Source organism: Capra hircus, chromosome 5, assembly GCF_001704415.2.
Source record: "Capra hircus breed San Clemente chromosome 5, ASM170441v1, whole genome shotgun sequence".
NCBI classification, from domain to species: Eukaryota; Metazoa; Chordata; class Mammalia; order Artiodactyla; family Bovidae; genus Capra; species Capra hircus.
The window spans coordinates 44,638,264-44,650,343 of NC_030812.1; positions in this window are offsets into that span (position 1 = coordinate 44,638,264).

Below are 12,080 nucleotides of genomic sequence, written 5' to 3' on the forward strand. Positions count from 1 at the left end.
GAGTTGTCCCCTTCTCCTCCTGCCCCCAGTCCCTCCCAGCATCAGAGTCTTTTCCAATGAGTCAACTCTTCCCATGAGGTGGCCAAAGTACTGAAGCTTCAGCTTCAGCATCATTCCTTCCAAAGAAATCCCAGGGTTGATCTCCTTCAGAAGGGACTGGTTGGATCTCCTTGCAGTCCAAGGGACTCTCAAGAGTCTTCTCCAACATCACAGTTCAAAAGCATCAATTCTTCGGTGCTCAGCCTTCTTCACAGTCCAACTCTCACATCCATACATGACCACAGGAAAACCATAGCCTTGACTAGATGGGCCTTACTTTAAGACAGATTAAAACAAAACAAAATGAAAAAGAGTAGAGGTAGAGTGGAAGAAAATAATCACTGCAGATAAATGATTCCTGTCAGTCCTGGTCAATAAACTCCTATAAATTACTGACATTTATCAGGCATTTCTCTCTGTGTCTGGCATTATTCTAAGTGCTTTTTAATTTTAAGCCATTCAAAATCCCACAGTAGCCCTATGGGATAGGTTCTAGCATCATCATTTTATAGGTGAGGAAATAAGTACAGAGAGGTTAATTAACTTCTCCAGTGTGATGTATCTGCTAAGGGTCAGAGATGGGATTTGAATCAAGATGGGTTGGCTCCAGCTTCTGTTCTCTAAACTACTCTCCTGCTTATAAACCAAAAACAAAACAAAACAAAACTCCAAGAGAACAATAAACAAAAGAAAAAAGTAGAAATTTCACAGAGGAAAAATTCAGTGGTTTACAAATGTGTGAAAATATGCTCTTTGAAAAAAAAAAAGAAAATATGCTCAACCTCATGAGTCATTCAAGAAAAGAAAAATAAAAGAACATGAAATGTCACCTTTTGCCCTCTAGAGTGGCTAAAAAGAAACTTTTTTTTAAAGATTGCAATAGGGAGATAACATGAAAACTAAAGAATTAAAGTATGATAATTGGTAAGGATTTGTAGATATTGACACATACTTTGGTGGTGCAAAATAGGTGGCTTTGATGTGTTAAGGAAGGCGGTTTGGCAGTATTAATCAAAATGAAATTCACACACCTTTAGATTAGCAATTTACTTTTTGGAATTTAGCTAACTATTCTTTCAGCAGTATACCCAGATGTGATACAGCTATACAGTAGTGTGACTGAAAAATTAGAAATAGTGCAGTAGATCTATACATTATGGGAAAATAGCCAAAGCAGAGCATATATTTGGGTTAAAAAAATGCACACGTCTGTGTCAAGAGCAAGCCCATCTGGATACTCTCTCAGACCAGTACTTTCCTAAGAGTCTCTGTGGTGGCTTTCTTGAATGCCCCTGACTTTTCTAGTCTTGCCTTCAGTCTTTGTCCCTCCTTGTGAGGAATTAGTATTAAGTGCCTGCTGGGATCACCTGTTCTTAAGCCCCTCTGGACACAAGGATTCCTTCTTCAGCGCATATTAGTCTGCCCTATGTCTAGCAGATTGTCTTCAGTGTTGCTAGTAAATGTTTGTATCTTTGCCCCAGTTCCGTTCCCACTGCTGATGTAGGTTTGCTCACATAGATGTGTTTTTATTTCCTGGATTGTTTCGATAAGATAATAGGAGAGAGACAGCTGGAAACATGTGTTCAAGGCACCATATTACCTCTAATGTTTCTAATGTTTTTCACACCTTTTCCCCTCTTCCATTTCCTCTAACTACTTAGGGATATTTTGGGAATTGTAATGTCAAATAATTAAGCATTTGGAAGAGTGTATATTTGGAATTTTGCCAGAACCAATTAAAAAAGAAAAGGTTTTTTTTTTAAAGCAAAATTTTGATAAAGTGATAGTGTGTGATAAAAATGAATGAAAACTTGTTTAAGGAGCACAGTTTATCTTGCATAGTTAAAGTGGACTTATTTATCTGTCCACTTAGGACTGTGCAAGGATTTTAATTGAATACAGCTCTTTTACTGTGCCTGAAGGGACAGTCTGCACTAGAAGAATAAAAGGATCAGACTGTGATCTGAAACAGTGGCTAAAACAGGTCTATTTTTAAAGAGCATGTGGTTTGTGGTGATTATCATTCAATAAAGCCAGCAGGAAGCAAGGAGATGGAAATGGTCTTAATGAAGACAAGAAAGTGTTGTCACTCATTAATGGGGAGCATATCCATCATCCTCACAAATAACTAGAAATATTAAAATCATAACTGAAAGAGCATATGGGGAACTCTGCATTAAAAAAGTAAGTTCATGTTTGTATATTTCAGCTGAGTTTATAATGTGCTTTCACATACATTATCTCATAGGATCCTTACAACCATCCATTTAAGGTGTAGAATGTATTATTATCCCTATTGTGTAGAAGAAGAAATTGCTACTCAAGTGGTTAAATGACTCGAATAAGATCATACATTTAGTTATTAGAAATTCTTATATATAAAAGCTTTTACCTCAGATAAGTTTTTTTGTTTTTTATTATGAAACCTTCAGCAGCTGTAGGGCTAGATTAATACATAGTGATATTTTTGCACATTGCTAATTTTTTTCACAGAAAAGACCAAACTAATGTAAATAGTTGAACTTTCATAATATTTCCACTGATAACTCAGTCACAATGACAGACCCTGAAATTGGCCATCAATTCTGAAATTCCTAAAAAAGCTAGGAGACATACCAAACTTCTTTTCCCCAGCCTAAAAGAACCCAGTAAAGTGAAAGAGAGCATAGGCTTATATGCTAATTCAAAACGTGGTATTTTATTCTTCACCTATTTATTTTCCATTTTGTTGATTTTCTTGGGAATATGTATTTGTAGGTGAACAGGAGTAAGCTGGGAACATTTGATTAACAAGCATTTATTGGAAAACCATTATGTACATATCAAATAAAGTTTTCTTGCCTGGAGAATCCCAGGGACAGTGGAGCCTGTTGGGTGCCATCTATGGGGTCACACAGAGTTGGACACGACTGACGCGACTTAGCAGCAGCAGCATGTTAATGGCTATCAGTTCAGTTCAGTTCAGTCACTCAGTCATGTCCGACTCTTTGCGACCCCATGAATCGCAGCACGCCAGGCCTCCCTGTCCATCATCAACTCCCGGAGTTCACTCAGACTCACGTCCATCGAGTCAGTGATGCCATCCAGCCATCTCATCCTCGGTCATCCCCTTCTCCTCCTGCCCCCAATCCCTCCCAGCATCAGAGTCTTTTCCAATGAGTCAACTCTTCGCATGAGGTGGCCAAAGTACTGGAGCTTCAGCTTTAGCATCATTCCTTCCAAAGAAATCCCAGGGCTGATCTCCTTCAGAATGGACTGGTTGGATCTCCTTGCAGTCCAAGGGACTCTCAAGAGTCTTCTCCAGCACCACAGTTCAAAAGCATCAAGTCTTCGGCGCTCAGCCTTCTTCTATAGCTGGGTGAAAATCATACTTTTAAAACTAATGTTACAAGAGTGAGACTGCCTCTGTCACTGATGGGGCCTATGACTAGTTAATAAATCAGGAGATGAAACAACAACAACAGAAGAAATGTACGTAACACTTAATAAAGTGTGTGGGGTGATTTAAGAGAAAAAAGAAGTTTAGTCATGATTCCTGAGAAATGTATAATGTAAATAGGTAGAAATAAAATGAAGGAGAACAAACACAAGATGATACATGAAGAAGTGTGAAATCATTTAGAACATATACATCACTAATAAGAGAAATGGTAGATGATTAAAGCAGAACCGGACCAGTCTTAGAAAACTATTTTGGTGAATGTTGAACAAAAATTTCAAATTGGTTTTAATCTAGGATTAATTGAGATGAGAGAGATTGATTTCTTTGGTGTGGCAGGAAGCATGGGGGACTGGGGAGGGATGGTAAGTACAAAGGGATTGCCAGAAAGATAAACACATATCTCTAGTTACTTGGAAAGTGATCTAAAGAAGTGAATCTGGAAAGACAAATTTAAATACACAATCTCTAACTCAGTTTTTCTTTTTAAACAAATCTTTTAAAAATGTTAGGGAAGGTTTGTTGTTTGAGAAGAACCATGTACCTTTTCTTCATGAAAAAGTTTGGAACTTGTTTTTTGGTATTGATGATAATGGGGACCAGAGCTTAAATAAAACACAAGTAGCCAATATTTATGCATAACATATAAATAATCAGACACTTAACAGATTAGTGAAAAATACAAATGTCTCATTTCTCTAAGCTGACAAGTAGTTGAAGCAGCATGGACACGTTTTGGACTATACGTATTAATACTTCGGATATGCAGGTGCAGGCAAAAGAGGCAGTTGTGATAAGCTCTTGACTTGGAGTCAGTGGCCTAGATTTCATATCTTGGCTCTAATACTTAATGTATCTGTAACTTTGGGTAAGTTGCCTAGATATATTCAAAGTCGATGTTATAGGTTTCCGTGAGGATCAAATAAGAGAATGCATGTAAAATTACCTGGCATATTGTGGACACTCAATGCATTTTTCTATTTTTGTTGTTTTCTGTAAGAAGTGATGGGTCTTTATAGAGAACGTTGTAAGATCTGGGTGGGACCAAAGATGAATATGGAACATCTCTCAGGTAAAGTGTGAAGCATGTCTTTTTTTATCCTTTCCATGGAAGCGTTCAGTATGCTCCAGACCTCTAAACATTTCCTGTTTTCTGGAAATAGTGTGGGTGGAAATAGGCCTTCTCAGAGCCAATCACAAGGATTGACTTTTTATTGTACAGGGCAAACATTTATAGAAAATAGCTCCTTCCCCCTATAGAACTTAGTTTATTGTAGAAAATTTTGAATATCCAGAATGTGAAGACCATCTGTAATCACACTAGCCAGAGAAAACTATTTTGGTGTATTTTCTTCCAGTCTCTTTTATATCTAAATTGGAATCAACCATACATAGTTTTTGTAACCTGATTTTTTTCATCTTGCACTATCCAAAGCATATTCTTATGTCATTGTACATATGAATTTTTAAAAACATAAAAAAATTTGTTTCTTCAATGGAAGAAAACCCAAAGGAAACCATTTTTTGAATGGTTATGTAGTTTTCTGTAGTACAGCTCTATTAATAATTCATCTAATCTTTTCCTTTATTTCTGAGGCTGTTTAGAATATTTGCCATAATACATATCACTATATTGATATATAAATCTCTGATTTCTTTAAAATAATTTTAAAGAAATGGTATTATTATTTAAAAAATTAACCCCCCCCCAAATTAAAACCCCCTTAAGCCTCTTAACTCATATTGAAAAAAATTATCCTATGGCAAGGTTGTACTCCTGTTATCAATGTATGAGACTCAGTATATTTCCTAGAACCCTAAGCATTTCTATGAAGGCTTCCTTCACAAGTGATTGCCACACCTATATGTTTTGATTAATTTCTGGAAACCTTTACTAATGGTCATTTACTAAAAATCATCGCCATTGTAGACTTTTCATTTCTTGTTTATTTTCATTATAATTTGCATGTTTTCTTTTAAAAACAGCAAACCAGTAAAAATGCTAATAAAACTAAAATGGAGATTTAATTTCTTAGGCAAAATTGAGACAGGCTGACAAATTCAGACTTGTGGGAAGAAACTAGATGGACGGTTGCCTGGGAAATATTTTATGAGTCATTGCTTTTAAAACCTCCCAAGTCAGGAATAAGGTGCTGATTAGTTGGAATGGGCGATCATATTCCCATTCCATATATCTCTAGAAATAGCACAATTTTGTGCATGTATTACATGGTCCAAAATTAATTGATGATAAAATCACAAGATGAACTGCTTTAGGCAAATTTGGCCCCCTGACCTAGTCATGAACCTCTGTTAAGTAGGGTGAAAACTCCTTTGCCAATCTTTTACACGTTTGCATTTACCTGTGTGTATATGTCTGTCTCCTTCATTGGCTAGTGGAGTTCCTTGAGAAAGAGACTGAATTTCATATTGTTTTACACCTAGGACTGGAGAACAATATCTGTAATAAAATCATGCAGATGAATGATTACTTGATGGCTGGCTAGTAAATAACTTTTTGAGCATAATAGAAATGGAAGAAAACCCAAAGGAAATCATTAAAAGATTTGAATATAATAAATTTAAAATGTGTCTGTACTACCCTCTCCTCCATAAACATTCAAGCTCATAAACAAACTTACATGATGAGAAACTAATAGGGAAAAATAGTTTCAATAAATTTGACAGCAAGAGACTTAATGCCTTTACTGTATAAAGGACTCATAAATATCAATAAGAAAACTATTGAGTCCAATAGTTAAAGGGACAAAGGACAAGAATGTATATTTCACTAAAGGGAAAGTAGATATCAATAAATATTTAAAATGCCTAACCATACTTTTTTCAATTTTTTAAATTGTGGTAAAATACACATAATATTTATCATCTTAATCGTTTTTAAGTGAACAGTTCCATGATCAACAGTTTTAATTGAAGAAGTACAGAACAAAATCAGATCTCATTTTTGATCATTAAGTGAAAAAATTTCTTTTTAAAAGAAAATGATAATAAATCTAGCAAAAGCAGAGTGTATAGGAATGTATTTTAGTACAAGCTTTCTGGAAAGCAATTTAGAACTATGTATCAAAATCTTGAAAGATGTTTATACTCTTGACACAAGAGTCCCACTTTTACAGATTTAGTCTAAAGAAACAATCTGAAATGTGAATAAAGATATTTATAATACTTGGTGCTATTTATGTTAACAAATTACTAGAAAAATTTAAAAAAATTCAAGTGAGAGGTAATTAAATACATTTAGGCCAGATAATAGATGCTTTATATATCATTTAACATAATATTTATGGAAAAAAATTTTAATAACATGGCAAAACATGTAGAATTTGAAGTGAACATATTTATAAAGTAGACATTTATGCATACTTGGATATATACACAGAAAATTACTAGAAAGAAAGAAAGAAATATACCAGTCCATTAGCAAGAACTATTTCTGGATAGTAGAATTACAAATGATTTCTCCTTCATATTCTGTGTATTTTTGAACTTTTAACAATGATAATGTATTGCAAATGTAACTTGAAGTTAGCAGTGGAGATTTATCTTAGAGAAGAAAGGTTAAAGAAAAGCCAGAAATAGGAACTATCCTGGTGGTCCAGTGGCTAAGACTGTGCTGGGGTGGGGGGGAGGTGTCTGGGGTTCGGTCCCTGGCCAGGAAACTAGATCTTACATGCCACAATTAATAAGAGTTCACATGCATCAGTGAAGACTGAACATCCTGAGTGCTGCAACTAAGATCTGGCCCAGCAAAGAAATAAATATTCTTAAAAAGACAAAGAAGAAGAAAGAAAGAAAAGCAAGGCATAAGCAAAACGGTAGAAGAGGATTTGAGAACATTTGAAAGCTATGTGCTGCGGGAAAGAGTTAATAAGGGAGAGGGAAAGGGTCTGAGGAGAGACTCTCACTGGGGCTGAGGTCGAGGGCATAGGGTTGGGTGAGACCTGAGGGGGCAACCTCTTCCACTGGAGTATGAAGCAAGATACAGAAGAGTTAGTCAGCAGGACTAAGGAATAAGGAAATGGAGAGATTCTTGCTTGATGACTTCTTTTTCCCTGATGGATAAACAAGTGAGATTCTCTGTTGGGCTCTCCTATGAGACTTGAGAAAAGTGTGAAGCTTTGAATTTGCTACTGAGCAGAAAGGAAGGAGTGCGTGTGTGATTTCCCTCCAAAACCCACTCCTTACTCTTATCATTCTGATCAACGATTGGCTCCAGTGAACCAAGACAAAAATCTGGAAATTATCTTCCCCACTCCTATTGCTCAACAGGGTTCTCACACTTCAACCTCTTTCATGTCTATGGAACCAGTCTTCTGTCTAACTCTTCTCCATTTTTTGCTGGAGTTGCTGCAGTAGATTCCAGACTAGTCTCTCTAGGCTCATGTGTCTCTTCTCATTCCCAATGCATCCATCATACTGTTTCCAGACCCATCTTTCAAAAACCCAATAAGACATTTTGTCATGACTCTGTTCAAAATACTTTAAGGTCTTCAGTGGCTGAGGAGCAGTCACATGCAGGACTTGGTGATGGAATAACATGGAGTGGGTGGAAGGAAGGAGTGTAAGATGATTCTTAGGTCACACAGCTGGAGTGGTGGCTATAGAAAGTTACAGAAACAACCATTTTTTAAAAAGATGGTAAATTCCCACTTTGCTGTTGTTTTGGGTAACAGTTGTATTTAAAAAAATGCATTTGAGGAAACATGTCATAATTTTTTATGCCTCTAGGTTTTTGCATGCACCATTTCCTCTACCAGAAACATTCCTCACTCCCTTCTTCACTTGGCTGCTGCTGCTGCTGCTAAGTTGCTTCAGTCGTGTCCGACTCTGTGCGACCCCATAGAAGGCAGCCCACCAGGCTCCCCCGTCCCTGGGATTCTCCAGGCAAGAACACTGGAGTGGGTTCCCATTTCCTTCTCCAGTGCATGAAAGTAAAAGTGAAAGTGAAGTCAGTCAGTTGTGTCAGACTCTTTGCTCCTCTGCCCATGGGATTTTCCAGGCAAGAGTACTAGAGTGGGTTGCCATTGCCTTCTTCATTTTCACTTGGCTAATACTTAATATAAAGACAAATGTTGTAAAAGCATTTCTGTATCATCAACTTTACACTAAATGCCTTACACTTATGATGACATTTAATCCTCACATGTGTATATTTGTTGCTTCCCTTTCCTTTCTAAACTATGAGCTCCCTGAGGGCAGGAAGGATTCCTTACATTCCTGAACCCTCAATCCAGAGCATAGTGCCCAGTATTCAGTAGGAGCTCGGTAACTGTTGAATAAATGGAGGCATGAGAAAACCTAATGGGTTATATGATGGTTGAGGCCAGAAAATAGAGGATCTGGGCTAAACCTGTGCAGGAATATTGGGGTCAGATCATGAAGACTGCTATATGCTAGGTTTAGAAATTTGCAAGCAGCAGCCACAAAATCCTTTATTCTTTTCACAACCATGAATATTACACTCTTCAAGTCTCAAACTCTGTAACGGGGACACTAACCAGAGGTGTGCTAGTATATGTTTAACAGCTTCTTCCTTCCCTTTCCGTGCCCAAAGCTCTGATTTGTTTTGTGTTTTGATTCCCATGGTATACATGCTTCTGTCACAACCAGTCTTTAAAAAATTACATATATATATACATATATAATTGAAATAGTTATGTACAATGTTATACTAGTTTCAGGTATGCCACATAGAACAACAGACTTGTTCCAAATAGGAAAAGGGCTGTATATTGTCACCCTGCTTATTTAACTTCTATGCAGAGTACATCATGAGAAACGCTGGACTGGAAGAAACACAAGCTGGAATCAATATTGCTGGGAGAAATATCAATCACCTCAGATATGCAGATGACATCACCCTTACAGCAGAAAGTGAAGAGGAGCTGAAAAGCCTCTTGATGAAAGTGAAAGAGGAGAGTGAAAAAGTTGGCTTAAAGCTCAACATTCAGAAAATGAAGATCATGGCATCTGGTCCCATCACTTCATGGGCAATAGATGGGGAAACAGTAGAAACAGTGTCAGACTTTATTTTTGGGGGCTCCAAAATCACTGCAGATGGTGATTGCAGCCATGAAATTAAAAGACGCTTACTCCTTGGAAGAAAAGTTATGACCAACCTAGATAGTATATTCAAAAGCAGAGACATTACTTTGCCGACTAAGGTCCGTCTAGTCAAGGCTATGGTTTTTCCTGTGGTCATGTATGGATGTGAGAGTTGGACTGTGAAGAAGGCTGAGCGCCAAAGAATTGATGCTTTTGAACTGTGGTGTTGGAGAAGACTCTTGAGAGTCCCTTGGACTGCAAGGAGATCCAACCAGTCTATTCTGAAGGAGATCAGCCCTAGGATTTCTTTGGAAGGAATGATGCTAAAGCTGAAGCTCCAGTACTTTGGCCTCCTCATGCGAAGAGTTGACTCATTGGAAAAGACTCTGATGCTGGGAGGGATTGGGGGCAGGAGAAGAAGGGGACGACCGAGGATGAGATGGCTGGATGGCATCACTAACTCGATGGACGTGAGTCTGAGTGAACTCTGGGAGATGGTGATGGACAGGGAGGCCTGGCGTGCTGCGATTCACGGGGTCACAAAGAGTCGGACACGACTGAGCGACTGAACTGAACTGAACTGATGCCACATAGTGATTTGACATTGGCATACATTATGAAATAATCACTACAATAAGTCTAGCAAATGTCTGTCTCCATACAAAATTATTACAATATTATTGACCATATTTCTTATCTGTCACAGCCAGTTTCAAGCTACCAATGTGATGTTACTACTGAATATGGATGTAGAAAGAAATGCACAGTATTATACCATTAAAAAATATTCTCCCTACACATTATAATGGACGCAAATGACTTGATGAGCACAGTATGTAAATATAGTATGTATGTATTTACACAGTATGTAAATGTAGTAAAATAATTAGTAAGTGATGAATTTTGAGTGTTTATTACATTTGACTTTAATATGTCTTTAAATTTATATACACAGAAAGACTATACAAAAAAGAACTTCATGACCCAGATAACCACGATGGTGTGATCACTCACATAGAGCCAGACATCCTGGAATGCAAAGTCAAGTGGCCCTAGAAAGCATCACTACAAACAAAGCTAATGGAGGTGATTTAATTCCAGCTGAGCTATTTCAAATCCTAAAAGATGGTGCTGTGAAAGTGCTGCACTCAATATACCAGCAAATCTGGAAAACTCAGCAGTGGCCACAGGACTGGAAAAGGTCAGTTTTCATTCCAATATCAAAGAAAGGCAATGCCAAAGAATGTTCAAACTACTGCACAATTGCACTCATCTCACATGCTAGCAAAGTAAAGCTCAAAATTCTCCAAGTCAGGCTTCAACAATATATGAACTGTGAACTTCCAGATGTTCAAGCTAGATTTAGAAAAGGCAGAGGAACCAGAGATCAAATTGCCAATATCCGCTGGATCATCAAAAAAGCGAGAGTTCCAGAAAACATCTACTTCTGCTTTATTGACTATGCCAAAGCCTCTGACTGTGTGGATCACAACAAACTTGTGGACAATTTTTAAAGAGATAGGAATACCAGATCACCTGACCTGCCTCCGGAGAAATCTGTATGCAGGTCAGGAAGCAACAGTTAGAACTGGACATGAACAACAGACTGGTTCCAAATTGGGAAAGGTGTACGTCAAGGCTGTATATCGTCACCCTGCTTATTTAACTTATATGCAGAGTACATCATGTGAAATACCGGGCTGGATGAAGCACAAGCTGGAATCAAGATTGCTCGGAGAAATATCAATAACCTCAGATATACAGATGACACCACCCTTATGGCAGAAAGCAAAGAAGAACTGTAAGAGCCTCTTGATGAAAGTGAAAGAGGAGAGTGACAATGCTGGCTTAAAACTCACCATTCAGAAAATTAAGATCATGGCATCTGGTCCCATCACTTCATGGCAAATAGATGGAGAAACAGTGGAAATAGTGAGAGACTTTACTTTTTAGGGGTCCCAAATCACTGTAGATGGTGACTGCAGCCATGAAATTCAAAGGTGCTTGTTCCTTGGAAGAAAAGCTATGACCAACCTGCTGCTGCTGCTAAGTCGCTTCAGTCGTGTCCGACTCTGTGCAACCCCATAGACGGCAGCCCACCAGGCTCCGCCGTCCCTGGGATTCACCAGGCAAGAACACTGGAGTGGGTTGCCATTGCCTTCTCCAATGCATGAAAGTGAAAAGTGAAAGTGAAGTCACTGAGTCGTGTCCAACTCTCAGCGACCCCATGGACTGCAGCACACCAGGCTCTTCCGTCCATGAGATTTTCCAGACAAGAGTACTGGAGTGGGGTGCCATTGCCTTCTCCTATGACCAACCTAGACAGCATATTAAAAAGCAGAGACATTACTTTGCCAGCAAAGGTCCATCTAGTCAAAGCTATGGTTTTTCCAGTAGTCATGTATGGATGTGAGAGTTGGACTATAAAGAAAGCAGAGCACTGAAGAATTGATGCTTTTGAACTGTGGTGTTGGAGAAGACTCTTGAGAGTCCCTTGGGCTGTAAAGGAGATCCAACCAGTCCATCCTAAAGGAAA